The sequence below is a fragment of the Diceros bicornis genome, chromosome 31, assembly GCF_020826845.1.
Source record: "Diceros bicornis minor isolate mBicDic1 chromosome 31, mDicBic1.mat.cur, whole genome shotgun sequence".
Taxonomy (NCBI): domain Eukaryota; kingdom Metazoa; phylum Chordata; class Mammalia; order Perissodactyla; family Rhinocerotidae; genus Diceros; species Diceros bicornis.
In genome coordinates this window covers 39,088,681-39,112,573 of record NC_080770.1, presented here as the reverse complement: position 1 = coordinate 39,112,573, position 23,893 = coordinate 39,088,681, and positions in this window count along the sequence as shown.

The following is a 23,893-nucleotide window of genomic DNA, read 5'->3' as shown; positions in this document are numbered from 1 at the left end:
AAACTTGGTATGTGTCCAACTCCTAGAAATAACTTCATGCCCTATCTCCCTTACTTCCTTCTAGTAAGGATCACATAATTCCTAACAAAGTTTTGAGACAGATTCCCAATTCGGGCATTCAGAAGATATAGCACGTTGCTGTAAGCAAGCACATTCTCATTCAAAGTTGCAAGTTACTATGTAGGAACAAGATTGTATAGGTATTTCAAAGATGCCCAGAACTGAGCTAAACTTGGTATGTGTCCAACTCCTAGAAATAACTTCACGCCCCAACTCCCTTACCTCCAGCTAGTAAGGATCACATAATTCCTAACAAAGTTTTGACACAGATTCCCAATTCGGGCATTCAGAACATATAGCACGTTGCTGTAAGCAAGCACATTCATTCAAAGTTGCAAGTTACTATGTAGGAACAAGTTTGTATAGGTATTTCAAAGATGCCCAGAACTGAGCTAAACTTGGTATTTGTCCAACTCCTAGAAATAACTTCATGCCCCATCTCCCTTACTTCCAGCTAGTAAGGATCACATAATTCCTAACAAGGTTTTGACACAGATTCCCAATTCGGGCATTCAGAACATATAGCACGTTGTTGTAAGCAAGCACATTCTCATTCAAAGTTGCAAGTTACTATGTCGGAACAAGTTTGTATAGGTATTTCAAAGATGCCCAGAACTGAGCTAAACTTGGTATGTGTCCAACTCCTAGAAATAACTTCATGCCCCATCTCCCTTACTTCCAGCTAGTAAGGATCACATAATTCCTAACAAAGTTTTGACACAGATTCCCAATTCGGGCATTCAGAACATATAGCACGTTGCTGTAAGCAAGCTCATTCTCATTCAAAGTTGCAAGTTACTATGTAGGAACAAGTTTGTATAGGTATTTCAAAGATGCCCAGAACTGAGCTAAACTTGGTATGTCTCCAACTCCTAGAAATAACTTCATGCCCCATCTCCCTTACTTCCATCTAGTAAGGATCACATAATTCCTAACAAAGTTTTGACACAGATTCCCAATTCGGGCATTCAGAACATATAGCACGTTGGTGTAGGTAAGCACATTCTCATTCAAAGTTGCAAGTTACTATGTAGGAACAAGTGTGTATAGGTATTTCAAAGATGCCCACAACTGAGCTAAACGTTGTATGTCTCCAACTCCTAGAAATAACTTCATGAACCCATCTCGCTTACTTCCAGCTAGTAACGATCACATACTTCCTAACAAAGTTTTGACACAGATTCCCAATTCGGGCATTCACAACATATAGCACGTTGCTCTAAGCAAGCACATTCTCATTCAAAGTTGCAAGTTACTATGTAGGAACAAGTTTGTATAGGTATTTCAAAGATGCCCAGAACTGAGCTAAACGTTGTATGTCTCCAACCTCTAGAAATAACTTCATGCCCCATCTCCCTTTCTTCCAGCTAGTAAGGATCACATAATTCCTAACAAAGTTTTGACACAGATTCCCAATTCGGGCATTCAGAACATATAGCACGTTGCTGTAAGCAAGCTCATTCTCATTCAAAGTTGCAAGTTACTATGTAGGAACAAGTTTGTTTAGGTATTTCAAAGATGCCCAGAACTGAGCTAAACTTGGTATGTCTCCAACTCCGAGATATAACTTCATGCCCCATCTCCCTTACTTCCAGCTAGTAAGGATCACATAATTCCTAACAAAGTTTTGACACAGATTCCCAATTCGGGCATTCAGAACATATAGCACGTTGCTGTAAGCAAGCATATTCTCATTCAAAGTTGCAAGTTACTATGTAGGAACAAGTTTGTATAGGTATTTCAAAGATGCCCAGAACTGAGCTAAACTTGGTATGTCTCCAACTCCTAGAAATAACTTCATGCCCCATCTCCCTTACTTCCAGCTAGTAAGGATCACATAATTCCTACCAAATTTTGACACAGATTCCCAATTCGGGCATTCAGAACATATAGCACGTTGCTCTAAGCAAACACATTCTCATTCAAAGTTGCAAGTTAATATGTAGGAACAAGTTTGTATAGGTATTTCAAAGATGCCCAGAACTGAGCTAAACTTGGTATGTGTCCAACTCCTAGAAATAACTTCATGCCCTATCTCCCTTACTTCCATCTAGTAAGGATCACATAATTCCTAACAAAGTTTTGACACAGATTCCAAATTCGGGCATTCAGAACATATAGCACGTTGGTGTAGGTAAGCACATTCTCATTCAAAGTTGCAAGTTACTATGTAGGAACAAGTTTGTATAGGTATTTCAAAGATGCCCAGAACTGAGCTAAACTTGGTATGTGTCCAACTCCTAGAAATAACTTCATGCCCTATCTCCCTTACTTCCTTCTAGTAAGGATCACATAATTCCTAACAAAGTTTTGAGACAGATTCCCAATTCGGGCATTCAGAAGATATAGCACGTTGCTGTAAGCAAGCACATTCTCATTCAAAGTTGCAAGTTACTATGTAGGAACAAGATTGTATAGGTATTTCAAAGATGCCCAGAACTGAGCTAAACTTGGTATGTGTCCAACTCCTAGAAATAACTTCACGCCCCAACTCCCTTACCTCCAGCTAGTAAGGATCACATAATTCCTAACAAAGTTTTGACACAGATTCCCAATTCGGGCATTCAGAACATATAGCACGTTGCTGTAAGCAAGCACATTCATTCAAAGTTGCAAGTTACTATGTAGGAACAAGTTTGTATAGGTATTTCAAAGATGCCCAGAACTGAGCTAAACTTGGTATTTGTCCAACTCCTAGAAATAACTTCATGCCCCATCTCCCTTACTTCCAGCTAGTAAGGATCACATAATTCCTAACAAGGTTTTGACACAGATTCCCAATTCGGGCATTCAGAACATATAGCACGTTGTTGTAAGCAAGCACATTCTCATTCAAAGTTGCAAGTTACTATGTAGGAACAAGTTTGTATAGGTATTTCAAAGATGCCCAGAACTGAGCTAAACTTGGTATGTGTCCAACTCCTAGAAATAACTTCATGCCCCATCTCCCTTACTTCCAGCTAGTAAGGATCACATAATTCCTAACAAAGTTTTGACACAGATTCCCAATTCGGGCATTCAGAACATATAGCACGTTGCTGTAAGCAAGCTCATTCTCATTCAAAGTTGCAAGTTACTATGTAGGAACAAGTTTGTATAGGTATTTCAAAGATGCCCAGAACTGAGCTAAACTTGGTATGTCTCCAACTCCTAGAAATAACTTCATGCCCCATCTCCCTTACTTCCAGCTAGTAAGGATCACAAAATTCCTAACAAATTTTGACACAGATTCCCAATTCGGGCATTCAGAACATATAGCACGTTGCTCTAAGCAAGCACATTCTCATTCAAAGTTGCAAGTTAATATGTAGGAACAAGTTTGTATAGGTATTTCAAAGATGCCCAGAACTGAGCTAAACTTGGTATGTGTCCAACTCCTAGAAATAACTTCAGGCCCCATCTCCCTTACTTCCAGCTAGTTAAGATCACATAATTCCTAACAAAGTTTTGACACAGATTCCCAATTCTGGCATTCAGAACATAAAGCACGTTGCTGTAAGCAAGCACATTCTCATTCAAAGATGCAAGTTACTATGTAGGAACAAGTGTGTATAGGTATTTCAAAGATGCCCAGAACTGAGCTAAACTTTGTATGTCTCCAAATCCTAGAAATATCTTCATGCCCCATCTCCCTTACTTCCAGCTAGTAAGGATCACATAATTCCTAACAAAGTTTTGACACAGATTCCCAATTCGGGCATTCAGAACATACAGCACGTTGCTGTAAGTAAGCACATTCTCATTCAAAGTTGCAAGTTACTATGTAGGAACAAGTTTGTATAGGTATTTCAAAGATGCCCAGAACTGAGCTAAACTTGGTATGTCTCCAACTCCTAGATATAACTTCATGCCCCATCTCCCTTACTTCCAGCTAGTAAGGATCACATAATTCCTAACAAAGTTTTGACACAGATTCCCAATTCGGGCATTCAGAACATATAGCACGTTGCTGTAAGCAAGCATATTCTCATTCAAAGTTGCAAGTTACTATGTAGGAACAAGTTTGTATAGGTATTTCAAAGATGCCCAGAACTGAGCTAAACTTGGTTTGTCTCCAACTCCTAGAAATAACTTCATGCCCCATCTCCCTTACTTCCAGCTAGTAAGGATCACATAATTCCTAACAAATTTTTGACACAGATTCCCAATTCGGGCATTCAGAACATATAGCACGTTGCTATAAGCAAGCACATTCTCATTCAAATTTGCAAGTTACTATGTAGGAACAAGTTTGTATAGGTATTTCAAAGATGCCCAGAACTGTGCTAAACTTGGTATGTGTCAACTCCTAGAAATACCTTCATGCCCCAACTCACTTACTTCCAGCTAGTAAGGATCACATAATTCCTAACAAAGTTTTGACACAGATTCCCAATTCGGGCATTCAGAACATACAGCACGTTGCTGTAAGTAAGCACATTCTCATTCAAAGTTGCAAGTTACTATGTAGGAACAAGTTTGTATAGGTATTTCAAAGATGCCCAGAACTGAGCTAAACTTGGTATGTCTCCAACTCCTAGATATAACTTCATGCCCCATCTCCCTTACTTCCAGCTAGTAAGGATCACATAATTCCTAACAAAGTTTTGACACAGATTCCCAATTCGGGCATTCAGAACATATAGCACGTTGCTGTAAGCAAGCATATTCTCATTCAAAGTTGCAAGTTACTATGTAGGAACAAGTTTGTATAGGTATTTCAAAGATGCCCAGAACTGAGCTAAACTTGGTTTGTCTCCAACTCCTAGAAATAACTTCATGCCCCATCTCCCTTACTTCCAGCTAGTAAGGATCACATAATTCCTAACAAATTTTTGACACAGATTCCCAATTCGGGCATTCAGAACATATAGCACGTTGCTATAAGCAAGCACATTCTCATTCAAATTTGCAAGTTACTATGTAGGAACAAGTTTGTATAGGTATTTCAAAGATGCCCAGAACTGTGCTAAACTTGGTATGTGTCAACTCCTAGAAATACCTTCATGCCCCAACTCACTTACTTCCAGCTAGTAAGGATCACATAATTCCTAACAAAGTTTTGACACAGATTCCCAATTCGGGCATTCAGAACATATAGTATATTGCTGTAAGCAAGCACATTCTCATTCAAAGTTGCAAGTTACTATGTAGGAACAAGTTTGTATAGGTATTTCAAAGATGCCCAGAACTGAGCTAAACTTGGTATGTGTCCAACTCCTAGAAATAACTTCATGCCCCATCTCCCTTACTTCCAGCTAGTAAGGATCACATAATTCCTAACAAAGTTTTGACACAGATTCCCAATTCGGGCATTCAGAACATATAGCACGTTGCTGTAAGCAAGCTCATTCTCATTCAAAGTTGCAAGTTACTATGTAGGAACAAGTTTGTATAGGTATTTCAAAGATGCCCAGAACTGAGCTAAACTTGGTATGTCTCCAACTCCTAGAAATAACTTCAGGCCCCATCTCCCTTACTTCCAGCTAGTTAAGATCACATAATTCCTAACAAAGTTTTGACACAGATTCCCAATTCTGGCATTCAGAACATAAAGCACGTTGCTGTAAGCAAGCACATTCTCATTCAAAGATGCAAGTTACTATGTAGGAACAAGTGTGTATAGGTATTTCAAAGATGCCCAGAACTGAGCTAAACTTTGTATGTCTCCAAATCCTAGAAATATCTTCATGCCCCATCTCCCTTACTTCCAGCTAGTAAGGATCACATAATTCCTAACAAAGTTTTGACACAGATTCCCAATTCGGGCATTCAGAACATACAGCACGTTGCTGTAAGTAAGCACATTCTCATTCAAAGTTGCAAGTTACTATGTAGGAACAAGTTTGTATAGGTATTTCAAAGATGCCCAGAACTGAGCTAAACTTGGTATGTCTCCAACTCCTAGATATAACTTCATGCCCCATCTCCCTTACTTCCAGCTAGTAAGGATCACATAATTCCTAACAAAGTTTTGACACAGATTCCCAATTCGGGCATTCAGAACATATAGCACGTTGCTGTAAGCAAGCATATTCTCATTCAAAGTTGCAAGTTACTATGTAGGAACAAGTTTGTATAGGTATTTCAAAGATGCCCAGAACTGAGCTAAACTTGGTTTGTCTCCAACTCCTAGAAATAACTTCATGCCCCATCTCCCTTACTTCCAGCTAGTAAGGATCACATAATTCCTAACAAATTTTTGACACAGATTCCCAATTCGGGCATTCAGAACATATAGCACGTTGCTATAAGCAAGCACATTCTCATTCAAATTTGCAAGTTACTATGTAGGAACAAGTTTGTATAGGTATTTCAAAGATGCCCAGAACTGTGCTAAACTTGGTATGTGTCAACTCCTAGAAATACCTTCATGCCCCAACTCACTTACTTCCAGCTAGTAAGGATCACATAATTCCTAACAAAGTTTTGACACAGATTCCCAATTCGGGCATTCAGAACATATAGTATATTGCTGTAAGCAAGCACATTCTCATTCAAAGTTGCAAGTTACTATGTAGGAACAAGTTTGTATAGGTATTTCAAAGATGCCCAGAACTGAGCTAAACTTGGTATGTCTCCAACTCCTAGAAATAACTTCATGCCCCAACTCCCTTACTTCCAGCTAGTAAGGATCACATAATTTCTAACAAAGTTTTGACACAGATTCCCAATTCGGGCATTCAGAACATATAGCACGTTGCTGTAAGCAAGCACATTCATTCAAAGTTGCAAGTTACTATGTAGGAACAAGTTTGTATAGGTATTTCAAAGATGCCCAGAACTGAGCTAAACTTGGTATGTGTCCAACTCCTAGAAATATCTTCATGCCCCATCTCCCTTACTTCCAGCTACTAAGGATCACATAATTCCTAACAAAGTTTTGACACAGATTCCCAATTCGGGCATTCAGAACATATAGCACATTGCTGTAAGCAAGCACATTCTCATTCAAAGTTGCAAGTTACTATGTAGGAACAAGTTTGTATAGGTATTTCAAAGATGCCCAGAACTGAGCTAAACTTGGTATGTCTCCAACTCCTAGAAATAACTTCATGCCCCAACTCCCTTACTTCCAGCTAGTAAGGATCACATAATTTCTAACAAAGTTTTGACACAGATTCCCAATTCGGGCATTCAGAACATATAGCACGTTGCTGTAAGCAAGCACATTCATTCAAAGTTGCAAGTTACTATGTAGGAACAAGTTTGTATAGGTATTTCAAAGATGCCCAGAACTGAGCTAAACTTGGTATGTGTCCAACTCCTAGAAATATCTTCATGCCCCATCTCCCTTACTTCCAGCTACTAAGGATCACATAATTCCTAACAAAGTTTTGACACAGATTCCCAATTCGGGCATTCAGAACATATAGCACATTGCTGTAAGCAAGCACATTCTCATTCAAAGTTGCAAGTTACTATGTAGGAACAAGTTTGTATAGGTATTTCAAAGATGCCCAGAACTGAGCTAAACTTGGTATGTCTCCAACTCCTAGAAATAACTTCATGCCCCAACTCCCTTACTTCCAGCTAGTAAGGATCACATAATTTCTAACAAAGTTTTGACACAGATTCCCAATTCGGGCATTCAGAACATATAGCACGTTGCTGTAAGCAAGCACATTCATTCAAAGTTGCAAGTTACTATGTAGGAACAAGTTTGTATAGGTATTTCAAAGATGCCCAGAACTGAGCTAAACTTGGTATGTGTCCAACTCCTAGAAATAACTTCAGGCCCCATCTCCCTTACTTCGAGCTAGTAAGGATCACATAACTCCTAACAAATTTTGACACAGATTCCCAATTCGGGCATTCAGAACATATAGCACGTTGCTCTAAGCAAGCACATTCTCATTCAAAGTTGCAAGTTACTATGTAGGAACAAGTTTGTATAGGTATTTCAAAGATGCCCAGAACTGAGCTAAAAGTTGTAGGTCTCCAACTCCTAGAAATAACTTCATGCCCCATCTCCCTTACTTCCAGCTAGTAAGGATCACATAATTCCTAACAAAGTTTTGACACAGATTCCCAATTCGGGCATTCACAACATATAGCACGTTGCTGAAGCAAGCACATTCTCATTCAAAGTTGGCAGTTACTATGTAGGAACAAGTTTGTATAGGTATTTCAAAGATGCCCAGAACTGAGCTAAACTTGGTATGTGTCCAACTCCTAGAAATAACTTCATGCCCCAACTCCCTTACCTCCAGCTAGTAAGGATCACATAATTCCTAACAAAGTTTTGACACAGATTCCCAATTCGGGCATTCAGAACATATAGCACGTTGCTGTAAGCAAGCACTTTCTCATTCAAAGTTGCAAGTTACTATGTAGGAACAAGTTTGTATAGGTATTTCAAAGATGCCCAGAACTGAGCTAAACTTGGTATGTGTCCAACTCCTAGAAATAACTTCATGCCCCATCTCCCTTACTTCCAGCTAGTAAGGATCACATAATTCCTAACAAGGTTTTGACACAGATTCCCAATTTGGGCATTCAGAACATATAGCACGTTGTTGTAAGCAAGCACATTCTCATTCAAAGTTGCAAGTTACTATGTAGGAACAAGTTTGTATAGGTATTTCAAAGATGCCCAGAACTGAGCTAAACTTGGTATGTGTCCAACATCTAGAAATAACTTCATGCCCCATCTCCCTTACTTCCAGCTAGTAAGGATCACATAATTCCTAACAAAGTTTTGACACAGATTCCCAATTCGGGCATTCAGAACATATAGCACGTTGCTGTAAGCAAGCTCATTCTCATTCAAAGTTGCAAGTTACTGTGTAGGAACAAGTTTGTATAGGTATTTCAAAGATGCCCAGAACTGAGCTAAACTTGGTATGTCTCCAACTCCTAGAAATAACTTCATGCCCCATCTCCCTTACTTCCAGCTAGTAAGGATCACATAATTCCTAACAAATTTTGACACAGATTCCCAATTCGGGCATTCAGAACATATAGCACGTTGCTCTAAGCAAGCACATTCTCATTCAAAGTTGCAAGTTACTATGTAGGAACAAGTTTGTATAGGTATTTCAAAGATGCCCAGAACTGAGCTAAAGTTGGTATGTGTCCAACTCCTAGAAACAACTTCATGCCCCATCTCCCTTACTTCCAGCAAGTAAGGATCACATAATTCCTAACAAAGTTTTGACACAGATTCCCAATTCGGGCATTCAGAACATAAAGCACGTTGCTGTAAGCAAGCACATTCTCATTCAAAGATGCAAGTTACTTTGTAGGAACAAGTGTGTATAGGTATTTCAAAGATGCCCAGAACTGAGCTAAACTTGGTATGTCTCCAAATCCTAGAAATATCTTCATGCCCCATCTCCCTTACTTCCAGCTAGTAAGGATCACATAATTCCTAACAAAGTTTTGACATAGATTCCCAATTCGGGCATTCAGAACATATAGCACGTTGCTGTAAGTAAGCACATTCTCATTCAAAGTTGCAAGTTACTATGTAGGAACAAGTTTATATAGGTATTTCAAAGATGCCCACAACTGAGCTAAACGTTGTATGTCTCCAACTCCTAGAAATAACTTCATGCCCCATCTCGCTTACTTCCAGCTAGTAAGGATCACATAATTCCTAACAAAGTTTTGACACAGATTCCCAATTCGGGCATTCAGAACATAAAGCACGTTGCTGTAAGCAAGCACATTCATTCAAAGTTGCAAGTTACTATGTAGGAACAAGTGTGTATAGGTATTTCAAAGATGCCCAGAACTGAGCTAAACTTGGTATGTGTCCAACTCCTAGAAATAACTTCATGCCCCATCTCCCTTACTTCCAGCTAGTAAGGATCACATAATTCCTAACAAGGTTTTGACACAGATTCCCAATTCGGGCATTCAGAACATATAGCACGTTGTTGTAAGCAAGCACATTCTCATTCAAAGTTGCAAGTTACTATGTAGGAACAAGTTTGTATAGGTATTTCAAAGATGCCCAGAACTGAGCTAAACTTGGTATGTGTCCAACTCCTAGAAATAACTTCATGCCCCATCTCCCTTACTTCCAGCTAGTAAGGATCACATAATTCCTAACAAAGTTTTGACACAGATTCCCAATTCGGGCATTCAGAACATATAGCACGTTGCTGTAAGCAAGCTCATTCTCATTCAAAGTTGCAAGTTACTACGTAGGAACAAGTTTGTATAGGTATTTCAAAGATGCCCAGAACTGAGCTAAACTTGGTATGTCTCCAACTCCTAGAAATAACTTCATGCCCCATCTCCCTTACTTCCAGCTAGTAAGGATCACATAATTCCTAACAAATTTTGACACAGATTCCCAATTCGGGCATTCAGAACATATAGCACGTTGCTCTAAGCAAGCACATTCTCATTCAAAGTTGCAAGTTAATATGTAGGAACAAGTTTGTATAGGTATTTCAAAGATGCCCAGAACTGAGCTAAACTTGGTATGTGTCCAACTCCTAGAAATAACTTCATGCCCCATCTCCCTTACTTCCAGCAAGTAAGGATCACATAATTCCTAACAAAGTTTTGACACAGATTCCCAATTCGGGCATTCAGAACATAAAGCACATTGCTCTAAGCAAGCACATTCTCATTCAAAGATGCAAGTTACTATGTAGGAACAAGTGTGTATAGGTATTTCAAAGATGCCCAGAACTGAGCTAAACTTGGTATGTCTCCAACTCCTAGAAATATATTCATGCCCCATCTCCCTTACTTCCAGCTAGTAAGGATCACATAATTCCTAACAAATTTTGACACAGATTCCCAATTCGGGCATTCAGAACATATAGCACGTTGCTCTAAGCAAGCACATTCTCATTCAAAGTTGCAAGTTAATATGTAGGAACAAGTTTGTATAGGTATTTCAAAGATGCCCAGAACTGAGCTAAACTTGGTATGTGTCCAACTCCTAGAAATAACTTCAGGCCCCATCTCCCTTACTTCCAGCTAGTAAGGATCACATAATTCCTAACAAAGTTTTGACACAGATTCCCAATTCGGGCATTCAGAACATAAAGCACGTTGCTGTAAGCAAGCACATTCATTCAAAGTTGCAAGTTACTATGTAGGAACAAGTGTGTATAGGTATTTCAAAGATGCCCAGAACTGAGCTAAACTTGGTATGTGTCCAACTCCTAGAAATAACTTCATGCCCCATCTCCCTTACTTCCAGCTAGTAAGGATCACATAATTCCTAACAAGGTTTTGACACAGATTCGCAATTCGGGCATTCAGAACATATAGCACGTTGTTGTAAGCAAGCACATTCTCATTCAAAGTTGCAAGTTACTATGTAGGAACAAGTTTGTATAGGTATTTCAAAGATGCCCAGAACTGAGCTAAACTTGGTATGTGTCCAACTCCTAGAAATAACTTCATGCCCCATCTCCCTTACTTCCAGCTAGTAAGGATCACATAATTCCTAACAAAGTTTTGACACAGATTCCCAATTCGGGCATTCAGAACATATAGCACGTTGCTGTAAGCAAGCTCATTCTCATTCAAAGTTGCAAGTTACTATGTAGGAACAAGTTTGTATAGGTATTTCAAAGATGCCCAGAACTGAGCTAAACTTGGTATGTCTCCAACTCCTAGAAATAACTTCATGCCCCATGTCCCTTACTTCCAGCTAGTAAGGATCACATAATTCCTAACAAATTTTGACACAGATTCCCAATTCGGGCATTCAGAACATATAGCACGTTGCTCTAAGCAAGCACATTCTCATTCAAAGTTGCAAGTTAATATGTAGGAACAAGTTTGTATAGGTATTTCAAAGATGCCCAGAACTGAGCTAAACTTGGTATGTGTCCAACTCCTAGAAACAACTTCATGCCCCATCTCCCTTACTTCCAGCAAGTAAGGATCACATAATTCCTAACAAAGTTTTGACACAGATTCCCAATTCGGGCATTCAGAACATAAAGCACGTTGCTCTAAGCAAGCACATTCTCATTCAAAGATGCAAGTTACTATGTAGGAACAAGTGTGTATAGGTATTTCAAAGATGCCCAGAACTGAGCTAAACTTGGTATATCTCCAAATCCTAGAAATATATTCATGCCCCATCTCCCTTACTTCCAGCTAGTAAGGATCACATAATTCCTAACAAAGTTTTGACACAGATTCCCAATTCGGGCATTCAGAACATATAGCACGTTGCTGTAAGTAAGCACATTCTCATTCAAAGTTGCAAGTTACTATGTAGGAACAAGTTTGTATAGGTATTTCAAAGATGCCCACAACTGAGCTAAACTTGGTATGTCTCCAACTCCTAGAAATAACTTCATGCCCCATCTCGCTTACTTCCCACTAGTAAGGATCACATACTTCCTAACAAAGTTTTGACACAGATTCCCAATTCGGGCATTCACAACATATAGCACGTTGCTGTAAGCAAGCACATTCTCATTCAAAGTTGCAAGTTACTATGTAGGAACAAGTTTGTATAGGTATTTCAAAGATGCCCAGAACTGAGCTAAACTTGGTATGTGTCCAACTCCTAGAAATAACTTCATGCCCCATCTCCCTTACTTCCAGCTAGTAAGGATCACATAATTCCTAACAAAGTTTTGACACAGATTCCCAATTCGGGCATTCAGAACATATAGCACGTTGCTGTAAGTAATCTCATTCTCATTCAAAGTTGCAAGTTACTATGTAGGAACAAGTTTGTATAGGTATTTCAAAGATGCCCAGAACTGAGCTAAACTTGGTATGTCTCCAACTCCTAGAAATAACTTCATGCCCCATCTCCCTTACTTCCAGCTAGTAAGGATCACATAATTCCTAACAAAGTTTTGACACAGATTCCCAATTCGGGCATTCAGAACATATAGCACGTTGCTGTAAGCAAGCTCATTCTCATTCAAAGTTGCAAGTTACTATGTAGGAACAAGTTTGTATAGGTATTTCAAAGATGCCCAGAACTGAGCTAAACTTGGTATGTCTCCAACTCCTAGAAATAACTTCATGCCCCATGTCCCTTACTTCCAGCTAGTAAGGATCACATAATTCCTAACAAATTTTGACACAGATTCCCAATTCGGGCATTCAGAACATATAGCACGTTGCTCTAAGCAAGCACATTCTCATTCAAAGTTGCAAGTTAATATGTAGGAACAAGTTTGTATAGGTATTTCAAAGATGCCCAGAACTGAGCTAAACTTGGTATGTGTCCAACTCCTAGAAACAACTTCATGCCCCATCTCCCTTACTTCCAGCAAGTAAGGATCACATAATTCCTAACAAAGTTTTGACACAGATTCCCAATTCGGGCATTCAGAACATAAAGCACGTTGCTCTAAGCAAGCACATTCTCATTCAAAGATGCAAGTTACTATGTAGGAACAAGTGTGTATAGGTATTTCAAAGATGCCCAGAACTGAGCTAAACTTGGTATATCTCCAAATCCTAGAAATATATTCATGCCCCATCTCCCTTACTTCCAGCTAGTAAGGATCACATAATTCCTAACAAAGTTTTGACACAGATTCCCAATTCGGGCATTCAGAACATATAGCACGTTGCTGTAAGTAAGCACATTCTCATTCAAAGTTGCAAGTTACTATGTAGGAACAAGTTTGTATAGGTATTTCAAAGATGCCCACAACTGAGCTAAACTTGGTATGTCTCCAACTCCTAGAAATAACTTCATGCCCCATCTCGCTTACTTCCCACTAGTAAGGATCACATACTTCCTAACAAAGTTTTGACACAGATTCCCAATTCGGGCATTCACAACATATAGCACGTTGCTGTAAGCAAGCACATTCTCATTCAAAGTTGCAAGTTACTATGTAGGAACAAGTTTGTATAGGTATTTCAAAGATGCCCAGAACTGAGCTAAACTTGGTATGTGTCCAACTCCTAGAAATAACTTCATGCCCCATCTCCCTTACTTCCAGCTAGTAAGGATCACATAATTCCTAACAAAGTTTTGACACAGATTCCCAATTCGGGCATTCAGAACATATAGCACGTTGCTGTAAGTAATCTCATTCTCATTCAAAGTTGCAAGTTACTATGTAGGAACAAGTTTGTATAGGTATTTCAAAGATGCCCAGAACTGAGCTAAACTTGGTATGTCTCCAACTCCTAGAAATAACTTCATGCCCCATCTCCCTTACTTCCAGCTAGTAAGGATCACATAATTCCTAACAAAGTTTTGACACAGATTCCGAATTCGGGCATTCAAAACATATAGCACGTTGTTATAAGCAAGAACATTCTCATTCAAAGTTGCAAGTTACTATGTAGGAACAAGTTTGTATAGGTATTTCAAAGATGCCCAGAACTGAGCTAAAATTGGTATGTCTCCAACTCCTAGAAATAACTTCATGCCCCATCTCCCTTACTTCCAGCTAGTAAGGATCACATAATTCCTACCAAATTTTGACACAGATTCCCAATTCGGGCATTCAGAACATATAGCACTTTGCTGTAAGCAAGCACATTCTCATTCAAAGTTGCAAGTTACTATGTAGGAACAAGTTTGTATAGGTATTTCAAAGATGCCCACCACTGAGCTAAACGTTGTATGTCTCCAACTCCTAGAAATAACTTCATGCCCCATCTCGCTTACTTCCAGCTAGTAAGGATCACATAATTCCTAACAAAGTTTTGACACAGATTCCCAATTCGGGCATTCACAAAATATAGCACGTTGCTGTAAGCAAGCACATTCTCATTCAAAGTTGCAAGGTACTATGTAGGAACAAGTTTGTATAGGTATTTCAAAGATGCCCAGAACTGAGCTAAACTTGGTATGTCTCCAACTCATAGAAATATATTCATGCCCCATCTCCCTTACTTCCAGCTAGTAAGGATCACATAATTCCTAACAAATTTTGACACAGATTCCCAATTCGGGCATTCAGAACATATAGCACGTTGCTCTAAGCAAGCACATTCTCATTCAAAGTTGCAAGTTAATATGTAGGAACAAGTTTGTATAGGTATTTCAAAGATGCCCAGAACTGAGCTAAACTTGGTATGTGTCCAACTCCTAGAAATAACTTCAGGCCCCATCTCCCTTACTTCCAGCTAGTAAGGATCACATAATTCCTAACAAAGTTTTGACACAGATTCCCAATTCGGGCATTCAGAACATAAAGCACGTTGCTGTAAGCAAGCACATTCATTCAAAGTTGCAAGTTACTATGTAGGAACAAGTGTGTATAGGTATTTCAAAGATGCCCAGAACTGAGCTAAACTTGGTATGTGTCCAACTCCTAGAAATAACTTCATGCCCCATCTCCCTTACTTCCAGCTAGTAAGGATCACATAATTCCTAACAAGGTTTTGACACAGATTCCCAATTCGGGCATTCAGAACATATAGCACGTTGTTGTAAGCAAGCACATTCTCATTCAAAGTTGCAAGTTACTATGTAGGAACAAGTTTGTATAGGTATTTCAAAGATGCCCAGAACTGAGCTAAACTTGGTATGTGTCCAACTACTAGAAATAACTTCATGCCCCATCTCCCTTACTTCCAGCTAGTAAGGATCACATAATTCCTAACAAAGTTTTGACACAGATTCCCAATTCGGGCATTCAGAACATATAGCACGTTGCTGTAAGCAAGCTCATTCTCATTCAAAGTTGCAAGTTACTATGTAGGAACAAGTTTGTATAGGTATTTCAAAGATGCCCAGAACTGAGCTAAACTTGGTATGTCTCCAACTCCTAGAAATAACTTCATGCCCCATGTCCCTTACTTCCAGCTAGTAAGGATCACATAATTCCTAACAAATTTTGACACAGATTCCCAATTCGGGCATTCAGAACATATAGCACGTTGCTCTAAGCAAGCACATTCTCATTCAAAGTTGCAAGTTAATATGTAGGAACAAGTTTGTATAGGTATTTCAAAGATGCCCAGAACTGAGCTAAACTTGGTATGTGTCCAACTCCTAGAAACAACTTCATGCCCCATCTCCCTTACTTCCAGCAAGTAAGGATCACATAATTCCTAACAAAGTTTTGACACAGATTCCCAATTCGGGCATTCAGAACATAAAGCACGTTGCTCTAAGCAAGCACATTCTCATTCAAAGATGCAAGTTACTATGTAGGAACAAGTGTGTATAGGTATTTCAAAGATGCCCAGAACTGAGCTAAACTTGGTATATCTCCAAATCCTAGAAATATATTCATGCCCCATCTCCCTTACTTCCAGCTAGTAAGGATCACATAATTCCTAACAAAGTTTTGACACAGATTCCCAATTCGGGCATTCAGAACATATAGCACGTTGCTGTAAGTAAGCACATTCTCATTCAAAGTTGCAAGTTACTATGTAGGAACAAGTTTGTATAGGTATTTCAAAGATGCCCACAACTGAGCTAAACTTGGTATGTCTCCAACTCCTAGAAATAACTTCATGCCCCATCTCGCTTACTTCCCACTAGTAAGGATCACATACTTCCTAACAAAGTTTTGACACAGATTCCCAATTCGGGCATTCACAACATATAGCACGTTGCTGTAAGCAAGCACATTCTCATTCAAAGTTGCAAGTTACTATGTAGGAACAAGTTTGTATAGGTATTTCAAAGATGCCCAGAACTGAGCTAAACTTGGTATGTGTCCAACTCCTAGAAATAACTTCATGCCCCATCTCCCTTACTTCCAGCTAGTAAGGATCACATAATTCCTAACAAAGTTTTGACACAGATTCCCAATTCGGGCATTCAGAACATATAGCACGTTGCTGTAAGTAATCTCATTCTCATTCAAAGTTGCAAGTTACTATGTAGGAACAAGTTTGTATAGGTATTTCAAAGATGCCCAGAACTGAGCTAAACTTGGTATGTCTCCAACTCCTAGAAATAACTTCATGCCCCATCTCCCTTACTTCCAGCTAGTAAGGATCACATAATTCCTAACAAAGTTTTGACACAGATTCCCAATTCGGGCATTCAGAACATATAGCACGTTGCTGTAAGCAAGCTCATTCTCATTCAAAGTTGCAAGTTACTATGTAGGAACAAGTTTGTATAGGTATTTCAAAGATGCCCAGAACTGAGCTAAACTTGGTATGTCTCCAACTCCTAGAAATAACTTCATGCCCCATGTTCCTTACTTCCAGCTAGTAAGGATCACATAATTCCTAACAAATTTTGACACAGATTCCCAATTCGGGCATTCAGAACATATAGCACGTTGCTCTAAGCAAGCACATTCTCATTCAAAGTTGCAAGTTAATATGTAGGAACAAGTTTGTATAGGTATTTCAAAGATGCCCAGAACTGAGCTAAACTTGGTATGTGTCCAACTCCTAGAAACAACTTCATGCCCCATCTCCCTTACTTCCAGCAAGTAAGGATCACATAATTCCTAACAAAGTTTTGACACAGATTCCCAATTCGGGCATTCAGAACATAAAGCACGTTGCTCTAAGCAAGCACATTCTCATTCAAAGATGCAAGTTACTATGTAGGAACAAGTGTGTATAGGTATTTCAAAGATGCCCAGAACTGAGCTAAACTTGGTATATCTCCAAATCCTAGAAATATATTCATGCCCCATCTCCCTTACTTCCAGCTAGTAAGGATCACATAATTCCTAACAAAGTTTTGACACAGATTCCCAATTCGGGCATTCAGAACATATAGCACGTTGCTGTAAGTAAGCACATTCTCATTCAAAGTTGCAAGTTACTATGTAGGAACAAGTTTGTATAGGTATTTCAAAGATGCCCACAACTGAGCTAAACTTGGTATGTCTCCAACTCCTAGAAATAACTTCATGCCCCATCTCGCTTACTTCCCACTAGTAAGGATCACATACTTCCTAACAAAGTTTTGACACAGATTCCCAATTCGGGCATTCACAACATATAGCACGTTGCTGTAAGCAAGCACATTCTCATTCAAAGTTGCAAGTTACTATGTAGGAACAAGTTTGTATAGGTATTTCAAAGATGCCCAGAACTGAGCTAAACTTGGTATGTGTCCAACTCCTAGAAATAACTTCATGCCCCATCTCCCTTACTTCCAGCTAGTAAGGATCACATAATTCCTAACAAAGTTTTGACACAGATTCCCAATTCGGGCATTCAGAACATATAGCACGTTGCTGTAAGTAATCTCATTCTCATTCAAAGTTGCAAGTTACTATGTAGGAACAAGTTTGTATAGGTATTTCAAAGATGCCCAGAACTGAGCTAAACTTGGTATGTCTCCAACTCCTAGAAATAACTTCATGCCCCATCTCCCTTACTTCCAGCTAGTAAGGATCACATAATTCCTAACAAAGTTTTGACACAGATTCCGAATTCGGGCATTCAAAACATATAGCACGTTGTTATAAGCAAGAACATTCTCATTCAAAGTTGCAAGTTACTATGTAGGAACAAGTTTGTATAGGTATTTCAAAGATGCCCAGAACTGAGCTAAAATTGGTATGTCTCCAACTCCTAGAAATAACTTCATGCCCCATCTCCCTTACTTCCAGCTAGTAAGGATCACATAATTCCTACCAAATTTTGACACAGATTCCCAATTCGGGCATTCAGAACATATAGCACTTTGCTGTAAGCAAGCACATTCTCATTCAAAGTTGCAAGTTACTATGTAGGAACAAGTTTGTATAGGTATTTCAAAGATGCCCACAACTGAGCTAAACGTTGTATGTCTCCAACTCCTAGAAATAACTTCATGCCCCATCTCGCTTACTTCCAGCTAGTAAGGATCACATAATTCCTAACAAAGTTTTGACACAGATTCCCAATTCGGGCATTCACAAAATATAGCACGTTGCTGTAAGCAAGCACATTCTCATTCAAAGTTGCAAGGTACTATGTAGGAACAAGTTTGTATAGGTATTTCAAAGATGCCCAGAACTGAGCTAAACGTTGTATGTGTCCAACCTCTAGAAATAACTTCATGCCCCATCTCCCTTACTTCCAGCTAGTAAGGATCACATAATTCCTAACAAAGTTTTGACACAGATTCCCAATTCGGGCATTCAGAACATATAGCACGTTGCTGTAAGCAAGCTCATTCTCATACAAAGTTGCAAGTTACTATAGGAACAAGTTTGTATAGGTATTTCAAAGATGCCCAGAACTGAGCTAAACTTGGTATGTGTCCAACTCCTAGAAATAACTTCATGCCCCATCTCCCTTACTTCCAGCTAGTATGGATCAAATAATTCCTAACAAAGTTTTGACACAGATTCCCAATTCGGGCATTCAGAACATATAGCACGTTGCTGTAAGCAAGCTCATTCTCATTCAAAGTTGCAAGTTACTATGTAGGAACAAGATTGTATAGGTATTTCAAAGATGCCCAGAACTGAGTTAAACTTGGTATGTGTCCAACTCCTAGAAATATCTTCATGCCCCAACTCCCGTACTTCCAGCTAGTAAGGATCACATAATTCCTAACAAAGTTTTGACACAGATTCCCAATTCGGGCATTCAGAACATATAGCACATTGCTGTAAGCAAGCACATTCTCATTCAAAGTTGCAAGTTACTATGTAGGAACAAGTTTGTATAGGTATTTCAAGGATGCCCAGAACTGAGCTAAACTTGGTATGTCTCCAACTCCTAGAAATAACTTCATGCCCCATCTCCCTTACTTCCAGCTAGTAAGGATCACATAATTCCTAACAAATTTTGACACAGATTCCCAATTCGGGCATTCAGAACATATAGCACGTTGCTCTAAGCAAGCACATTCTCATTCAAAGTTGCAAGTTAATATGTAGGAACAAGTTTGTATAGGTATTTCAAAGATGCCCAGAACTGAGCTAAACTTGGTATGTGTCCAACTCCTAGAAATAACTTCATGCCCCATCTCCCTTACTTCCAGCTAGTAAGGATCACATAATTCCTAACAAATTTTTGACACAGATTCCCAATTCGGGCATTCAGATCATATAGCACGTTGCTGCAAGTAAGCTCATTCTCATTCAAAGTTGCAAGTTACTATGTAGGAACAAGTTTGTATAGGTATTTCAAAGATGCCCAGAACTGAGCTAAACTTGGTATGTCTCCAACTCCTAGAAATAACTTCATGCCCCATCTCCCTTACTTCCAGCTAGTAAGGATCACATAATTCCTAACAAAGTTTTGACACAGATTCCCAATTCGGGCATTCAAAACATATAGCACGTTGCTATAAGCAAGAACATTCTCATTCAAAGTTGCAAGTTACTATGTATGAACAAGTTTGTATAGGTATTTCAAAGATGCCCAGAACTGAGCTAAACTTGGTATGTCTCCAACTCCTAGAAATAACTTCATGCCCCAACTCCCTTACTTCCAGCTAGTAAGGATCACATAATTCCTTCCAAATTTTGACACAGATTCCCAATTCGGGCATTCAGAACATATAGCACGTTGCTCTAAGCAAGCACATTCTCATTCAAATTTGCAAGTTAATATGTAGGAACAAGTTTGTATAGGTATTACAAAGATGCCCAGAACTGAGCTAAACTTGGTATGTGTCCAACTCCTAGAAATAACTTCAGGCCCCATCTCCCTTACTTCCATCTAGTAAGGATGACATAATTCCTAACAAAGTTTTGACACAGATTCCCAATTCGGGCATTCAGAACATATAGCACGTTGCTGTAAGCAAGCACATTCTCATTCAAAGTTGCAAGTTACTATGTAGGAACAAGTTTGTATAGGTATTTCAAAGATGCCCACAACTGAGCTAAACGTTGTATGTCTCCAACTCCTAGAAATAACTTCATGCCCCATCTCGCTTACTTCCAGCTAGTAAGGATCACATACTTCCTAACAAAGTTTTGACACAGATTCCCAATTCGGGCATTCACATAATATAGCACGTTGCTGTAAGCAAGCACATTCTCATTCAAAGTTGCAAGTTACTATGTAGGAACAAGTTTGTATAGGTATTTCAAAGATGCCCAGAACTGAGCTAAACTTGGTATGTCTCCAACTCCTAGAAATATCTTCATGCCCCATCTCCCTTACTTCCAGCTAGTAAGGATCACATAATTCCTAACAAAATTTGACACAGATTCCCAATTCGGGCATTCAGAACATATAGCACATTGCTGTAAGCAAGCACATTCTCATTCAAAGTTGCAAGTTACTATGTAGGAACAAGTTTGTATAGGTATTTCAAAGATGCCCAGAACTGAGCTAAACTTGGTATGTCTCCAACTCCTAGAAATAACTTCATGCCCCAACTCCCTTACTTCCAGCTAGTAAGGATCACATAATTCCTAACAATGTTTTGACACAGATTCCCAATTCGGGCATTCACAACATATCGCACGTTGCTGTAAGCAAGCACATTCTCATTCAAAGTTGGCAGTTACTATGTAGGAACAAGTTTGTATAGGTATTTCAAAGATGCCCAGAACTGAGCTAAACTTGGTATGTGTCCAACTCCTAGAAATAACTTCATGCCCCAACTCCCTTACTTCCAGCTAGTAACGATCACATAATTACTAACAAAGTTTTGACACAGATTCCCAATTCGGGCATTAAGAACATATAGCACGTTGCTGTAAGCAAGCTGATTCTCATTCAAAGTTGCAAGTTACTATGTAGGAACAAGTTTGTATAGGTATTTCAAAGATGCCCAGAACTGAGCTAAACTTGGTATGTCTCCAAATCCTAGAAATAACTTCATGCCCCATCTCCCTTACTTCCAGCTAGTAAGGATCACATAATTCCTAACAAGGTTTTGACACAGATTCCCAATTCGGGCATTCAGAACATATAGCACGTTGTTGTAAGCAAGCACATTCTCATTCAAAGTTGCAAGTTACTATGTAGGAACAAGTTTGTATAGGTATTTCAAAGATGCCCAGAACTGAGCTAAACTTGGTATGTGTCCAACTCCTAGAAATAACTTCATGCCCCATCTCCCTTACTTCCAGCTAGTAAGGATCACATAATTCCTAACAAAGATTTGACACAGATTCCCAATTCGGGCATTCAGAACATATAGCACGTTGCTGTAAGCAAGCTCATTCTCATTCAAAGTTGCAAGTTACTATGTAGGAACAAGTTTGTATAGGTATTTCAAAGATGCCCAGAACTGAGCTAAACTTGGTATGTGTCCAACTCCTAGAAATAACTTCATGCCCCATCTCCCTTACTTGCAGCTAGTAAGGATCACATAATTCCTAACAAAGTTTTGACACAGATTCCCCATTCGGGCATTCACAACATATAGCACGTTGCTGTAAGCAAGCACATTCTCATTCAAAGTTGCAAGTTACTATGTAGGAACAAGTTTGTATAGGTATTTCAAAGATGCCCAGAACTGAGCTAAACTTGGTATGTCTCCAACTCCTACAAATAACTTCATGCCCCAACTCCCTTACTTCCAGCTAGTAAGGATCACATAATTCCTAACAAAGTTTTGACACAGATTCCAAATTCGGGCATTCAGAACATATAGCACGTTGCTGTAAGCAAGCTCATTCTCATTCAAAGTTACAAGTTACTATGTAGGAACAAGTTTGTATAGGTATTTCAAAGATGCCCAGAACTGAGCTAAACTTGGTATGTCTCCAACTCCTAGAAATAACTTCATGCCCCATCTCCCTTACTTCCAGCTAGTAAGGATCACATAATTCCTACCAAATATTGACACAGATTCCCAATTCGGGCATTCAGAACATATAGCACGTTGCTCTAAGGAAGCACATTCTCATTCAAAGTTGCAAGTTAACATGTAGGAACAAGTTTGTATAGGTATTTCAAAGATGCCCAGAACTGAGCTAAACTTGGTATGTGTCCAACTCCTAGAAATAACTTCATGCCCCATCTCCCTTACTTCCACCTAGTAAGGATGACATAATTCCTAACAAATTTTTGACACAGAATCCCAATTCGGGCATTCAGAACATATAGCACGTTGCTGTAAGTAAGCACATTCTCATTCAAAGTTGCAAGTTATTATGTAGGAACCAGTTTGTATAGGTATTTCAAAATGCCCACAACTGAGCTAAACGTTATATGTCTCCAACTCCTAGAAATAACTTCATGCCCCATCTCGCTTACTTCCAGCTAGTAAGGATCACATAATTCCTAACAAAGTTTTGACACAGATTCCCAATTCGGGCATTCACAACATATAGCACGTTGCTGTAAGCAAGCACATTCTCATTCAAAGTTGCAAGTTACTATGTAGGAACAAGTTTGTATAGGTATTTCAAAGATGCCCAGAACTGAGCTAAACGTTGTATGTGTCCAACCTCTAGAAATAACTTCATGCCCCATCTCCCTGACTTCCAGCTAGTAAGGATCACATAATTCCTAACAAAGTTTTGACACAGATTCCCAATTCGGGCATTCAGAACATATAGCACGTTGCTGTAAGCAAGCTCATTCTCATTCAAAGTTGCAAGTTACTCTGTAGGAACAAGTTTGTATAGGTATTTCAAAGATGCCCAGAACTGAGCTAAACTTGGTATGTGTCCAACTCCTAGAAATAACTTCATGCCCCATCTCCCTTACTTCCAGCTAGTAAGGATCACATAATTCCTAACAAAGTTTTGACACAGATTCCCAATTCGGGCATTCACAACATATAGCACGTTGCTGTAAGCAAGCACATTCTCATTCAAAGTTGCAAGATACTATGTAGGAACAAGTTTGTATAGGTATTTCAAAGATGCCCAGAACAGAGCTAAAAGTTGTAGGTCTCCAACTCCTAGAAATAACTTCATGCCCCATCTCCCTTACTTCCAGCTAGTAAGGATCACATAATTCCTAACAAAGTTTTGACACAGATTCCCAATTCGGGCATTCAGAACATATAGCACGTTGCTGTAAGCAAGCACATTCTCATTCAAAGTTGCAAGTTACTATGTAGGAACAAGTTTGTATAGGTATATCAAAGATGCCCAGA